This window comes from Fundulus heteroclitus, chromosome 1, assembly GCF_011125445.2.
Source record: "Fundulus heteroclitus isolate FHET01 chromosome 1, MU-UCD_Fhet_4.1, whole genome shotgun sequence".
NCBI lineage: Eukaryota > Metazoa > Chordata > Actinopteri > Cyprinodontiformes > Fundulidae > Fundulus > Fundulus heteroclitus.
In genome coordinates this window covers 35724366-35737992 of record NC_046361.1, presented here as the reverse complement: position 1 = coordinate 35737992, position 13627 = coordinate 35724366, and positions in this window count along the sequence as shown.

Sequence of the window (13627 nt, the reverse complement as noted above, 5' to 3'; positions counted from 1 at the left end):
TAGCTGGTGTTTTATCATAGCAGTCTTGCTCTTTATAGCTAATGTGTAAATTCACAGTTTCAGCTCTTCTGCTGCAGAAAAAAAAATAAAAATAATATTTACATATTCATTGGAGGCATGAGAGTCTTTTTACTAAGAATACCAGAAACAACAACAAGCACAAGAGCAGACTTTTTGCTCTCAAATACAAAGGGAAACGGCTTGAAAGGAAATAAGCAAATGAATGCAATGCCTCATTAGGCGGATTTTATTTGACCGTGGCCAATTAGAGAGCATCTGTAATTTAAAACAGTCAACCTAAAAAAAGCCTCGACAAAAGAACACATTTCTCTCAAGGGACACAATCCTTTGCCTTGTTTTCAGTCAAATTATTTTTTTCCCCCCGCTAGTGACATTTTCTATTTGAGCGCATATAAATAATACACGGAGGATGCAAAAGTTCAGAAACGTGCCGAGCGGTTAGGAGTTCGTGCTTTTCAGATAAAAGCGCTGGGTCCGAGGGGTTTTTATGCAGGTCAGGGATGCACGCTTTAGGTGATTAGCCTTGCCCTCAGCTGGCTGGGCCTTGCTTTTTTTTCTTTCTCTGCTCTTTTTTTTTTTTTTTTTTGGCCATTGCTTTGTGATCAATACCTCCCCCTCCGTCTTAATCAATGACCCGCTGAGGTATTCGCAGGCCGTTACCTTCACGGCACAAAGGTGCATTTTGAAAACAGAGCTGCAGTCGTGGCAAGACTGACAGCTGGTTTAGGCTCGAATCGCACCTGAGTGCAGATTAGCGTGGCGCACCTCACAAACAGAGACGGCGATGAAATATTGATGCAAAGAAAGTAGTTTTTTTTTTTTTTTTTTAGGCTCGTGTGAGTTTGATCCACATCAAACGATATGACTAACCCAAGACGCCGTCTGCTTACTCTGCTTTGCAAGGGGAGCCTTGTGAAAAATAGCAACACCTGTATTGCTTATACTGGTTGTTAAGCATTTGAATAAAATTTTGTGCAATATGCATAAGCAAATGCTGGAATAATGAGCCATCTGTACGCGTGGTCCCTTTCTTGGAGATGCCAAGAACGGCGCCATCTGTGATGCAGCTACCAGCTGTTTTCCTTCTTATTACATGTTTATTAAAAGCTGAAGTTGTCCTCTTTGAGAAGAGGAAGAGAGAGCATGGGTGGCAGTGTTGGTTATCTGATTGCCTCCATCTCCATTAGAAACAGACTCGAGCTCCTCTCCTGGTCCCATAAAAAAAACAAAAAAAAAAACACACTAACCGTTTCCGCAGAACAGAGGGAGTGCTAATTAAATACTCCTTCTTTTTCATCAACGACTCGCAGGAAATTAAGAGAACAAACACGCGACTGACTGGCAGCAAAGCAACAAACATGAAAGAGGATGAATGAATCTAATCCGCCAGGACTGGAAATAAATAAATAAACGATGTCACCTACCCCACCTTCACTTAGCCCTTTGGGCTTGTTTTTCAAAATCCCTCAGCGGGGTTTGCGCATCTGTTCTTTTTGCATTGTTTTCAATTTTCAAAACCTATTAGCAAGATATCGATCGACCGCAATTGAACATTTATGCACAGCAGGCAACCTACATCCCTCAAGTCAAAATCACATCACATCTGCCGTAATTGAGGGTGGCAGAACTGCAGACCACCCTCTGCAACTGTCAACAAATTTCAGGAGCTCAAACTAAGATGCGTCAGGGATGCATCCCGCGCCCGAGTGATGGACACCGAGAAGGAGAACTGGAAATGTCCATCAGCGTCCTCTGCCATGAGCTGAACAAGACAGGTCAGGTCTGAATAGACACTGACAAACCCAGGGTGGACACAACTGTCGACGCAGACTAAAGCAATAGCAAGGGACAAGTGACAGGCTGCTCTGATGCTTTACCTAACCGGGGCGCACGCGCATGGAGAGGGCGAGGGCAGAGCCTGGATGTTCGGACTTTACAGACAAAAAGGCCCAACGCCCCAACAAGGGGGAGTGTAGAAGACACAGTGGGATGGCAAACCGACGCACGTCTAAGAAAAAACAGTTGCCCCGGTACAGGTTTCTTCTGATCACTTCTTCCATCAAACTTTCTCGCCCACCGGCTCCAGAGCGTTCGGTTGCTCTGGCCCTCTCCTTTGAAACTATCTCTCTCCTGATATCCACAACCTATTGTTTTGAAACTTTGTTCGATTCTCTAATCCTGCTCGTACCGATCTAAATTGTATTTGGCTTCTTTTAAGATACACTTTCATAATGTCATTTTCACACAGTGTAATTTTGCCTTGTTGTCATGTAAGCTGACCTTGTATGTTTTCAAAAGGGCCTAAAAGTAAATTTACTATTCACATTCAGTCACTCTCTAATACTTCTGATCGTCAACCGGCTGAGTTTGTTTCCACTAGAAACAACAGATTCTGCCAGATCTGTAGACTCAACGAATCACTTAACCAGAACCTCTCTGACAGCACGAAGTAGGCCAGAAGATCTCAAAAAGCAGCACGTCGAGACCAAAACAGAAAAAAACACAATCAACATCTGTCAGTCTGGAAAGTGTTCCAAGAGGTATTTCTAAAACCTTTGGGACTCTGGCAAACCACAGTTAAAGCTGACATCCACAAATGGAGAAAAGATGGAACGACGGAGAACCTTCCCAGGAGTAAATGACAGAGAAAAGAAACTGGGCAAAAACAAACCCACCATGGGTGATCCCCGAAGACGTTGGGGAAAATGTTCTGTGGACTAACAAGAAAAGGGTGAGAGGAAGACGAAGATGTATGTCCTGTTACATCTGATAAAGAAAACAAATGCATTATTTCAAAAAGTGAACATCGTACCGACAATCAAATATGGCGGCGGTGGTAGTGTGATGGTCTGGGGCTGCTTTGCTGCTCCAGAACCTCAACGATTTACCGTAACTGACAGAACCACAAATTCTGATCACCTGTGGAAAATCTTTAAGGAGAACATCCATTATCGCAAATGCCTTATGCCAATTGAAGCCACCAAGGGCGGCACAAGCGGTCATTAGGTTTAGGTGGCATTTATTTCTGAAAAACTATTCAAAAAGGGCAGGCTGGCTTACATAACTTTGTTTTTACCTTAGTAAATAAAATCATTATTTGACAAATGATGTTTGCATTTACTCAGGTCATCTTTGTCTGATAAAAAAAAAATGCTTGATTACCTTAAATATTCAACTCTTACAAAAAACAAAAGACAAAACTGCAGAAACCTGTGAGGGGGGGAAATACTTTTTCACCGAACTGTGTGTGTGTGGTAATGGGTGAGATGAGAATTTCAAACGCAGAAGAGTCACAAACAATGAATTGATATTTATGACAATGCGTCCATTTCTGAGCTAAGCGCCTTCACTTTGCTCAGTGCTCAATAAAACAAACAAATGCCCTCTATTTCTCTGTAAACAATTACCTGCCAGAGATTGTAACCTTATTGGATCGAGAGAAATGTTTGAAATAAATCATTAAAGCCGCTGACAGCGCATTTATCTTAACTCTTGCTTTAATGTTCTGTGCACAACACGCTGGACGGAGTCAGTCAAGGCTGTGTGAGGTTTTCTTTTTTTTTGCTTTTCATTGGAGCAAGTTGGCCCCCAGTGTGGCTCCGTGTGTGTGCTTGTAAGAGCACCGTTGCGTGTGTCAATCCTCCCGTGGAGCCATGTTCTCAAAGCTCTTCATTTTGAAATCAAGCATGAATTATTAAACTATATCACAAGGCTGCTTTAACGATGTATTACACAAGAAGAAATAGGTCAAGCAGCATTGTAAGAAAGAGCCTTTGCATGGGTGGTATTAGGTTAAATTAATACGGCGAATAGCACCTCCTCCATGCTTTTACTTACTCTGAAAACGACAGATTCAGCTTCAAACTCCTTTTCCAACAGAAAAGAAAATAATGCTTGTCTGATAAGCCGTGCATTAAGAGTTACATGGGCCATAGTGATGTTTCACAATAGATACAGTGTCCTGCATCACAGTATCTCAACCCCATGGACCACATTTTGACACAACCACAAACCAAAATAAGTTTTATTGCGAATATATGCGATAGACCAAATCAAAGTAACTTGGAATTGTGAAGTGAAATCAAAAGTGATCCAAACTTTTGGATCACTTTTGCTTTAAGAGAATGTACTACCAAAAAATATCTATGGTTATCCTCAAAATCTGTCTTACTCCTGGGAGATTTAGTTCTAATATCATGTTTAATCAACAATGCAGTTTTTGTCTGCAATGTCAATTTTTAGGGGGAAAATACAATTTGTCTGTTTGTATTTACATTAATGGAACATTGAAAATTCTTTACATCCCTTTCAATGTTTTAGGGGAAATACGTTTATTGGCTTTACAATAATCCAACCCCTTCACTGTTATTTTGACGACATATCTTTGGTGATCATCTTCCAGTCTTTGACGTTGGAAGGGCTCTTTGCCATTACCCTAATCTTCAGATCCCTTTACAGATACTCAGATTAGATTCAGGTCAGGTCTCTGTCTTGGCCTCTCCAAAACGTTAATGTTACTTTCAGTCAGAGGAAACATGCTGGTAAAATCAGATGATCATTTTAAAATCCAAATCTGCCTGGTGCATGAATAATTTTTGCCTTAACTGTAGGTAGTGATACAATAATAACTCAAACTATGTCTACTATGTCAATCTGCTGTAGCTACATAAAAACTTTATGCTCAGATATATTTTTTTAGTGTTTCTATCACTTCGAAGACTTTTCATTTTGTATATAAACTTTTGCTCTTGACCACCAGGACTTACTTTCCCTTCTTCCATTTACTATATTTTTTCTTTATGACCCAAAATAGAAATGGTTTCATATGAGACAAGCTGCAAAATAGATTATCAAGTAGCTGTTCTGACTATTGTATTTCACAAATACTCTCATAAAATCGCATTGTGTGCTGGGATTATACTGCTTGTATAAACATTCCACACGTATATACCAACTTACTATATCTCAGCAAGTTTCCTTTCATGATGTACAGACGGCTCGCTGGAGTAAAGGATCAAGAGTAGTCACCGAAACAATGGAATAAGAGGAAAAGAGTGAGACGTATTAACGTCTGTCACAAAAAGAGCGACAAGCAGCTGCTTGTCAGCTACCAACATCGGCTACAAACAGTGCAACAAATACCTGTGTCTCCATAGTACGCCGTAAAACCGTGGAAAAGAGAGAGTTGTGACTGATGCGAAAAAAGCTCCAATGATCTCTGTCATCTGTTACATTCAGCCCTGAGGACAAACATGCTGAGTCCCACAAAGCTCCTTTAACGGCACTTTCAACAGCACCAACACTCACACTGGCTTCTTCATTCTCACCGGCTTTCAGCTTAAATGTGTTCTTCCTACACAGGAGAGGGCCCGTAGAACCGTGAGTCTGGGCAGAAATACCCATTATTCCTTTGTTCAACTGGACATATTGAGCCGTTGGACAGATATCAAGAAAACATTTCACCTTCTGCATTTATTCTCACACCTGGTATATGATTTTTATGGCCCTTACTGTCCTCCTCACCCTACACGGTGGCAAATCATGTTGAGCTCTCATAAAAGCTTGTTTTGAATTTGTTTTTATTTTGGCTCTGACTGGGCAAGTAGCTATTTTGCTATAGCTATGACTTTAATTTATTACAATCAACACACTTATGGTTTCTTGGATGCTATGTTCTATCGTTTTTCCCATTTTGAAGAACACCTTAAATATGTTTCAGTTTGATTTGTTTTATAGGAACGGTCTGCAATTTAGAAAATTGAGGTTCTTGGGATTTTCTTGAAAAAAAATATTCAAAAGAAAGGTTGGATTTATTAAAAATTTTCATTGTAAGATTATCATAAGCAGGATGTCTGGGTGTCACCCCTGGACCTATTGCCAGGAGTGATATATATATATATATATATATATATATATATATATATATATATATATATATATATATATATATATATATATATATATATAGAGAGAGAGAGAGATAGAGATAGAGATAGATAGATAGATAGATAGATAGATAGATAGATAGATAGATAGATAGATAGATCTATATATAGATATATATATATAAATAGAGAGAGAGAGAGAGAGAGAGAGAGAGAGAGATACAACCAGAGTCCCAATAACTATGGAGGACACTTTATTTAGAGAAATCATACCAACTTACTGTAGGCAATATTTTGTACAAATCAGTACAGCACTGTGATCATCCGGTGTGTTTATCAAAACTCTGCTACCATGACAGCATTTCAAAGGCATTAATTGTTTGTTTATATGATCACGGATAATTCTGATCCTGTCTCATGTTCCTTCTCTTTACTCCTCAAACTTAAAACATCTTCTTACTAAGCTTCCATCTTTAAATTGCTGCAATGTCGTCCTGCTTGTGTACTTTTATTTTTAACCACTTGTCAGTCACACAGCTGGAACCCTCAGATTTTTTTTTTTATAAGACATTGAATTTTTAACAGCTCTTTGTTTTTAGCACTGGTAAGTTTTATCAAGCTTTACAAACTGAAATCAAGCCGCTGCTTTTAGCTGTAGGTGTGCGTTGTCGACACTTCTTTGAATGTTATGAAACCAGACATCAATCACAGGTTGTCTGCTGTACATAGAAATTCATCTTTAGAGAATAGACAGGTTTAAAGCCTCCCCCTGTCGATTGTGACAAAGGTATTATAATTAGACTCCCTATTGTGATAAGAATATAACCAAATTTTACCCGCATAATCTGAAGAGAGCCAGCGGTACAAAATTCAAAACTGTTTTGTTATGAGTTTCAAATGGATAACTGACTAGAGAGGATCCACCAAAGGCGTAATAGGTGTCCAGGATTAACAGAGAGATCAATTCAGCTCAATTCACCAGGTGTACCAGACCAGATGTACCTACTATGATGAGAAAAAAGACAGAGAGAACATAAAGTTAGAAGTGGAAATAATAATAAATAATGCAAAATTGGAGAACAGTAGGAGAACCCAGCAGAGTGAGAAAAATAGACCCTGATGTCCTCCAGCAGCCTAAGCCTATAGCAGCGTAACTATAGAGGTAGCTCAGAGTAACATGAGCCACTCTAACTATAAGCTTTGTCAGAAAGGAAAGTTTTAAGATTAGTCTTAAAAGTAGACAGGGTGTCTGCCTCACGGACCAAAACTGGGAGTTGGTTCCACAGGAGAGGAGCCTGATAGCTAAAGGATCTGCCTCCCATTCTACTTTTAGAGACTCTAGGAACCACCAGCAGACCTGCAGTCTGAGAGCGAAGTGCTCTGTTAGGAACATACGGGGTAATCAGAGCTCTGATATATGATGGAGCTTTATTGTTAAGGGCTTTATACGTTAGAAGGAGAGGAAAATCTCCTGATGTGCTCCAAGATGGAACCTTGTGGAACCCCACATGTGATTTTTATGGTCTCTGATTTAAAGTTACCTGCTGACCCAAAAAAGTTCCTGTTCTTCAAGCAACAAAGTCTCCTACTAGTCTTGAAAGCGTTGCAGAGCCATTTAAAAGGTATGAGAAACCCGTGTCCCACAGTAAGAGCATCACTGACCAATGAAGACAACATCAAACAGTGGGAACCCTCCGAAGAAAACAACAGGAATGTATCGAAAGCTTCGTCTTATTTAGGATCAGTTGTCATCAATCAACATTTGGAAAGAGACTAGCATCTGCGGGGGGGTTGTAGGGTGAAAAGTACCGCTGACTACACAGAACACCAATGCCCGTCTCACCTGATAAGTCAAAAGCGGAACCTTTTGGAAGTTTATGTCGCATTTAACTTAATACATTTCTGACAAAGAACAAGGTGAAGATGGTCGATCGTGGCGGTAGACGGCGGTAGTGTAATGGTGTGTCGCAGAGGGTGGTGCCAAACACACAACCGATGAAGAAAATGATGGGTCAATGCATGAGCAGAAGTAGAAAAACAATAGTGACGCTCATTTGTAAGAGTGATCTGGTGTTTGCCCTTCTCCTTTAGTTGTTTTCCTCTTCTTCTGCTCTGAATAGACAGTATTAGACCAGCACACTTAGAGGCTTCGCTGAAATCTCTATGTCTGAAAGAAACATAGTCACTCAGCTGAGTTAGAAAATAGGGTCAATGAAAACACGTGCAAATGAGGTCCAATATAGCATAATATAGTAAATCAGTTTTATAGATAATGTTATATATTAACTGCATTAGTTATTACAGTTTTAGCACCATTAGAAGCAACTAGATAGGTTGGTAAATGTAGCCATTTCCCAATTGTTCAGGTTCTAATGCAACACTGGGAAAAAAAAAAAAAGCTTGACAGATTTCACATCAAATTTTCTAGGATAGTCTGAATTCCTTGTTAAGTGCATAAGAGAGCTCATATTCGTCCAATTAAATTTGTCTGAAATGCTCGATTGGGAGGAGACAGGCACAAATGTCAGAGAGGAGGAAAAAGGAATAACACAGCTTAATTGCTGCATTGTCCGTCTCCTGAATGCAACAGCGGAAAGTAAAGAAGGTTTCAGCTGGTGCACTTACTGCTTAAAGACGCATGCTGGAAATAAAGGGATTGTTTAGGGGGGGGAAAAACATCAAAAAAACATTTGTTTTCATCTGGAAAATTTTAAATGAAGACATGAGCCCTTACAGGATAAACGCTCCTGCAAATATGTTAGAAAGGTAAAGTGATTAGCACAAGAGGAAAGCTCTGTGTCTGTATTCCTTCAGGAGAAATGCTGCAACATTACCAGTCAATTGCAGCTGTGTTTTTAACTAACTGATGGCGATATTCAGCGTCTTTTTTAGGGCTGCACTGCTCCCTTCAGCTCCTGGGGGAAATTCGTGGCTAAGCCGCTAAAGGCTTTACTGTGTTTCCAAGCTAGCCGGTTACAAGCTGCTAACTCGGCTATTTGATCCCAGATATACTGAAGCTTTCAAAAAGGATTTTTTGGTTTTTCAGTGAACACTGAATATAACACTGAGAACAGGGCAAAACATAAAACTGTGCTTTGATGAAACTTTAGAGTCAGAGATTTTCTCTCTCTCTCTCTCTCTCTCTCTTCATACCTGATATTTTTATTTCATTAGCAGCGCTTTCAAGTGATTTAGTAGCTAAAAAGTAAATATTGTAATTAACATCAACGAGATGCAGTATGTTTCTGGGTGTGTCGAATGTGTTTGCACCGGTAGAATTGACTCCTGGTCAATCTGCCCCCTTTGCCCATTCATACACCTAATTTGCCCTCATGTGTAGGTAGTTTGTTACTCTTTCCATTTCTCACCCATTAAAAAACAATTTATACCTGATTACTGAAGAACTGCACATCAGTTCGTTGATAACTACCAACTATTATTAGTTAGTATAAATATTGATGGCATTGCTCAAATCTCAGCAGCAATTTCATTTAATTGAACATCATTTGCTGAAGATTTTATATCACAGCCTTTTTCTATTTATTTTGGTTCTGATCTGTGGTTGGTCCAGCCAGCTCGTTAAATATTTTGAACATTTGGAACCCCTCGTTGAAGCCAAAACAACCGGGGCCCTTTCATACCAGCACTGCTTGGTCCATTTGAAACTGACCAAACAGAGTCCATCTCCTCAGATGTTCGGCTTTGTTTGAGGAAGTAAATTAACTATCCTCAAACCAAAGAGTGAAAGGGAACCAAATGGATGATGCGTGGTATGACGTCTGGATATAGATATGATCTGAACACTTGAAATTTGTGCAACCACATTAGCATACCATCATTTCTGCCTCTTTGCTTTTTTCTTTTTCTTTTCCTTTACTGTTGTGTTTGTCTCATGTGTACACCCTAGTTTGATGGATGGCTCACTGCGTCGCCTGATGCTCATACTGGGCAGCATCTTGCGCTAGCGTCCCAAACAAGCTACATTTCCAGGCGGTTTGGTCCTCTTTCAAAAGCGCAGCGTGAAGGTCAACCAAACCAAATAGTCTGAGCCTCCCTCACCCAATCAGACAGATTCCCCCCAGACTCTCCACATGTAAAAAGCCCCCTTAATGACCTTAAAGTCAGCTATGAATGGACTTTAGAAAATAAATTCAAATGATTGTTTTTAAAGCTGGTCTATTCTTACAGGTACACACAGCAGATGACTCCATTTTGCAGCCAGACGCGTCATGAACGAAATGACGACAACTACAAAGGTTCAAAATGAATCGCAGCCTCCATGAGGACAGAACCCATCCTGCTAGTATGCTAAGCTGCCCTGATTAGCATAGAAGGAAATCCGGCCTTGAGTCTCCACTGTAAAATGTAAATTGCTGCATCATTAGCATTTACTCGCAGTTGTTTGTCTAACTGCGGGGAAACACTGGCCACATTATAAGGTACAGCTAGCTAGAACTGGGTCGGATTTCTGTTTTGCTTCAGAAAGCCTGGGGACTAACACCGACATAATGGAACAGGACAAAACCCAAGGGAATGAGACCCTGATGATGAAATCACATAACATATCTAAACACAAACACAAGTAAGAATCAACAAACAAACAATATCAAAGAGGGTGCATTAAGTTTTTAGGTGTGCAAAAGGTTTTAGCGTTAGCATTATACTGTCCCTCAGATGATCATGAAGCAGAGACCTGAAGGTCCCACTTTTCGTCCTTAATGCATTAATTATTGGCATTGTTGTGTAAAGTTTTTGTTCTCCTCTGGATATTTTTCTTTCTTTACTTGTTTAAAGTTCTGCGTGAACCAAACTCACTACCCTGACCTAACTGACGCCTTAAAAACCTGAAATGAAACTAAAACTGAAATGTCTGACTCACTTAAACATTTAAAAGTAAAGATGGCTGTAATGCAGATTTTATTATACACATTTAAATACGGCTGAACGCTCATAGTGGAGGTTAGAACCCCCTTAAGCTTTTTGTGTGAAAGAAAATCTACTGTACTGTAAAATACTGAGATCAAACTTTGTTACCTTAAATGTCTTGAAACACATGAAAGCTTCCAGTACTGACTGCATGTCAAACATGTATGACAATCAAGGGTAACCTCACTAAGAACTTTAAAGGTTCCATAGTATAAGGCTCTAAGAAAACTGTGAGGATGATTCAAACTGACCTACAGTAAATACCGCAGGTCAGAAGTCTTTAAAAAAAACTCCGCCTTGCTGACAGTAAATAAAAGCCTGACTTAGTTTACGCTTCAGAGGCGTTATGACTGGTTTTCCAAGGAATGAGGTCTCGCTCTCTGTCCCAGAGCTAACTGAAGCTTACATATGACACCCTTCACGATTATCGTTACCCCTGATAGATATGTGTAAGAAGCCTTAAATAAATAAATACATTCTCTGCTTAAAGCAACACAATAATCTGACACTGAAACTATTACTGCAGTTCTCATGACTGTGAGGTTTGGAAATGTGTTTTTAACCTCCCACCACTGTCCTCCTCACTGTGTGCGGCGCCAAGACGAGCAAGGGTCCTACCCCTGTTAGTAGAAATAATCCAATTCGGTTATTGCACATTTAGGCAAGTCGCTCTTTTTGTGCAGCCCTGACAAGAATATTCATGCACAGCCTTCCTTGAATTGTGTGCTCTCCTGTCTGACTTAGAAGAGGAGCTAAGAGAACAGGCCTCTCTGTGCAGTAAGTATTGGACTGCTAAGGAAAACGACACTGATCCACCTAAATAGTAAAGTATAATGGGAATTGTCAGCGGTGATTCTGTTGTAACATGTTTTTTTAAATGTGGGATTTTGTTTCTTAGTGAATAAAGGTACTAAAATAAAAAAGACAAAAAATAAAATAAAAGTGATGTAAAATGATGTTGGTGCAACAAAGGAATCTGGGTCTTTCTACAAAGCACTATTAGCTTGTCTAAGAATACGCAGGGTACTGCACAGGTAAATCATGCTTAAACTTTTGTTTCCTGTTCTTTGTCAGAGCAGCGGCTCTGCTTCCTGAGCGCGATGAAAGCCACAGGTGCTTTCCTCCAAATAATAATAATTAAAAAAAACACTAACAAGAAACATGTGAAGCAAAATCCTGACGCAGCCAGGTATGCGACTGGAAAGCTTGTGAGCGTTTGGAAAAGCTCATCAAGACTCAAAGAACGACAGATTCCGCCATCTGCACATAAACGTCACGCACGAGCGACCGGCAAAAAGTTGTAAATGCGAGCGCTGATGAGGAACGTTTTATTTTCCCAGTTTGGGGGGGCAGCTAGCTGTGGCAGGGATACAGTGTGGGTGTGGGTGGCAGTGGAGCGAGGCCTTTCGCGGAGAGATAAGGCGAGGCGGCGGTGGGCAGCGATGTAACGGCTGTCACGGCATGCGTCTGCTTTGTGTACACTCAGGGTGTTAGGAGCTGTCAAACAGGTAAGGCCCGAGCTTGATCTGAGCCATGATTGATCGCACCGGTTCAGGTGGAGTTCACGGGAGGTCTCCGGTATCATTGGCGAAATGAGTGACAGACACAAAATAGGGTGATGGAATATTATCAGGAAGCCATTTGTAATGCGGGGCGAGCCTGGATCTCTGAGGGGTGTTGTCTCTCTGAAATGAAGTCATCCATCACCCCGGCTTCATATTTGATTAGGCCATGAGAGGCTTTTAAAAGAGAAAGAGAAGCTTTATGGGGCGAAAGCCGCAGATGGAGGATGCGGTTTGAAAGAATGCTTTGGGAAAAAATATTATTTCAAGGGGAAGGAAGTGTGAATAAAACACGCTTTTAGATCAAAAGGCAAGGTGTGAAGTAAACTACAGCATGTGGAACCAACTTTTTCTTTCCTCTGCTGCACGTCTATGTTAGCAAAGGAGATGAGATACAAACCTTGAACAAAAAAAAGCAAGCCCTAATTCATACTTCAAATAATGGTTTTGTTTTATTTTCTTGTATGTATGGCTTTTGTTTTACTCTGTTCATGGAGTTTCAGTAAATTCTGACATTTTAGAGAAGTTCCTGATATTTTAAAGATTTGAGAATAAACGGTCTGCTGGATAAGTGTTTTTTTTTTTATACGGGTGACATGGCTCAAGGCTTTGGGGGTGGCATAATATCAGGGGTGGCATAAACACTCAACATAACTAAAATGTATGCATCTTTTTGAGGCTTCAACCAGTTTCCGATGAGGACTGCTGTGTCAGACATACGTACCAAGACTTAGCCTGTGTGTAGCATGTGCAATGTTAGAAAATGTGTCTGAATACATGAAAGGTATCATTTCATCCTAATAAAATATATGATCTGAACAAACTTGGTCAAAGTTATTTTATGATATTTTATGATTTGTTACATTTCTATTAATGGAAATTGGAAATCTTAGTTTTTCTCAGCCACTGTTAAAATGCCATTTGCTTAATGTGAACCTAACATCTTTTAGCATCTCCTCTAGTAAGCTGGATTTATTGTTACCGTACATAAATATATGTGCTGTGTGCAGACAACTATAAAGGTAACAGTCTTCCTTGTGAATGTGTATGAAATAAAAGGTCTGTATCAAAAATCTGTTGATTTTTTTATGTTACTCATCTTATATAATATTATAATTTTCTGAGGAACAGAATTTTGAGATTGCTTTTGCTAATTTAGAGTCCTGCTCAACACAACTAACTAAAATAAACAGTTTAAATATTCCACTCTATCTGTAATTGCTGTGTATGAGT